We start from the raw sequence: 3323 nt of genomic DNA, 5'->3' as shown, positions 1-3323 counted from the left end.
TCCTTTCATGAAAACTGTAGGTCGTGGGCAGACAACCATGGATATCCTAGAATGACTTTGTTTCGTGGTGATGAAATTACATAGAGAGTTATTTCTTCTGTGTGAAGCAGTCCAACTCTGAGTTTTAAGGGGAGTGTTTGATGAGTGATATGACCTTTACCAATGGGACCATTATCAACGGCAGTAACAGCAATAGGTGGTTCACATTTGATTGTGGGAATGTTCAACTGCTTCACTAAATCTTGATGAATCACGTTTGCAGCTGCTCCAGAATCTATTAATGCTGAGAAATGGTGGTCTTGATTAGCAACTGACAAAGGGATGGGAAGTGATAAGCATAAACTGATCTGTAAAGTATTGAACATGTGACCCGCTTGATAACTTGAAGAGGGGTTAATAGCAGGTTTAACAGGACAGTTGGAACAGCGATGACCTGATCCACCACAGTAGAAGCAGAGCTGATTGAGTAATCTCCTTCTCCGTTCATCAGCTGGTAATTGAGTTCTTCCAATTTGCATGGGTTCCATAGGGCTAGATTGACTTGGTATTTGAGCAGTAGTAGGCACAAATGAAGCAATGTTAAACTTGGGATTGGGTTGTGTACGTAAGAGATTATCAATCTTTATAGCAAGGGTAACAAACTGAGAGAAGTCAAGGGAGTCATCTTTGCATAGTAATTCTGCTTGAAGCTTAGCAGACAGACTTGAACGAAAAAGGTGCTTCAAAGCAACATCATTAAAACCACTTTGTGCTGCAAGAGTGCGAAATTGGATAGCATAATCAGAAGCAGGTCTGTTACCTTGACGTAACTGGGTCAGTTGAGTTGCTGCATCCATGCCTCCAGCAGGATATTGAAAGACATCACAAATTAGTTGGGTGAAGTAATTGTAAGATTTCTGGACATGTGTGTCATGATCCCAAACAGCTGTAGCCCACTCTAAAGCCTTCCCGGTAAGCAAAGTCATGATAAAAGACCACTTTGTATGGTCTTGGCGATATGTTTCAGGTTGGTTTGAAAAATAGATAGAACATTGACGTAGAAAACCAGTGCAGTTATCAGGAGAGCCATCAAATTTATCAGGTAAAGCAAATCTTACCGGGTCAGGTCTTGGGGCAGGAAGAGACTGAATGTACTGTGTTAAATTGATCGTTGCTGGCTTGCAGTGTCAGTAGCTGGTGTTGAAAACCATTCAGCAGATCCTTTTGATACTCAATGGTAGAAAGGAGTTGAGAGACATCCGCTGGATCCGCGCCAGGCGAAGTATTCTGTAAGGAGGATTTAGGCCGTGTAGATTCCATAAGCGGGTCTTTATTAAATGGTCTGCTGAAAAAATCCAAATGGTAATCATAACTCATAGTCAGGACACAGGCTTTGGTTAAAATACAGGCAAAACAGTCTAATGGCAAACAAATCCAAAACAGTAATCCAAAAACGTGAGTCAAAAAGGCAAAAGCAATGGTCATAACAATAATAAGCAAAGGAGACATGGAAAAACACTTAGTAAGGCAGTGAACTGGCAATACTTCGCAATGTGGCATAGCAAACACATGGCTTAAATACAGGGTGACAGGAAATGACAAGACAGGAACTGATGTGGCAGGAACAGGAAGTGGCAGAGTTCAGAATTCAGGTGAAGGCTCCCTCTGGTGGACGGGAGCCTGATCAAACGTTACAACACTAGAGGAAATAAAAAAAAGATTAACAATTTAGCTACACAAGAAGTAAAGAAAAATCTAATGTTTCTAAAACAGAGATACTATGAAGGGGGATCTAATGCAATGAGAACATTGGCATGGAAACTGAGAAAGAAAACTGCAGAAAATACAATTCATAGAATTAGAGACCCAAGAACAAAAGTGATAAAAAGTAAGCTAAAGGAAAATCAGGAATCTTTCGAGGTATTCTATAAAACTTTATACTCAAAAGTTCCAGGGAGAAATGCAACTCAAATTGACACTTTCTTGAATTCATTAGAGCTACCCACTTTAAATGAAGAGCAAAATAGAAAGATGACTGCGGACATATGGTGGCAGAGTGGTATAAGGAGTTTAAAAATGAATTAATTCTGGTTATGCTCCCTACATTTAACTGGGTTCTGAAAAAAACACAAACACCACCTAGCTGGAAGGAGGTGATAATATCAGCCATACCAAAAGAAGGCAAGGATAAATTAGAATGTGGATCCTTAAGACCAATATCAGTTCTTAACGTGGACTATAGGTTATTCACCTCTATCATGGCCAAACGATTAGAAGAATTTTTACCTAAATTGATACATAATGATCAGACAGGTTTCATACGACAACGTCAAGCACAAGATAATATACGAAGGACACTACACATCATGAATCATATACAAAAAAATTATATGGAAGCAATAGTGATAAGCATATATGCTGAAAAAGCATTTGATTCAGTTAATCGGGCTTCTCTCTACAGAGTTTTACACAGATTTGGATTACACGATACAATTATAAAATCCATACAGTCTCTATATGATAAACCCACAGCTAGGATTAAAATCAGTGGATACTTATCAAATAGTTTTACCCTAGAAAGGGGTTCTAGGCAGGGTTGTGCATGGTCACCATTACTTTTCGCATTATACTTAGAACCATTAGCTCAATACATTAGACAGAATGAGGATATTAGGGGAATTAACATTAAAGGAACAGAACACAAACTCGCTTGTTATGCAGATGATATTCTGATATATTTAGGGCAGCCAACATATTCATTACCAATACTGATGCAGTCACTTGAAACATATGGCCAAATATCAGGATATAAGATTAATGTTGGTAAAACACAGTTACTCTCATATAACTATAGTGTACCAAAAGAAATAAAAAATAGATACCCCTTGGTATGGCAAACTGAATCTTGTATCTCGGCATCAATATGCCAAAGGATCTCGTGAAACTATTTGAATGTAATTATTTACCTATATGTAAAAAAATTAAGGAAGATGGAACTTAATTCCTTCCTTTGGTCTCAGTTCAAGGATTGAATCTATTAAAATGAATATTTTGCTTACATTATTATACTTATTCCAGACCTACCAATAGTGATTAACCAAAATCAATTTAATGAATGGGAAAAGATGCTGTCAAGATATATATGACAGGGTAAAAGACCTAGGGTTAATTTTAAAACGTTACAGCTAGATAAAGAAAAAGGGGGCTGGGGATTGCCTTCTTTAAGAGATTATTATTTTGCAGCACAGATGAGACCCGTGATATGTTGGTGCAACCCATCCTATGAAGCTCAATGGAAAAATATAGAGGAGAAAATATCCTCCATCCCTATACAGGCAACCCTT

The sequence above is a fragment of the Carassius auratus genome, unplaced genomic scaffold (assembly GCF_003368295.1).
Source record: "Carassius auratus strain Wakin unplaced genomic scaffold, ASM336829v1 scaf_tig00026283, whole genome shotgun sequence".
Lineage (NCBI taxonomy): Eukaryota > Metazoa > Chordata > Actinopteri > Cypriniformes > Cyprinidae > Carassius > Carassius auratus.
Note: the sequence above shows the minus strand (reverse complement) of the source record.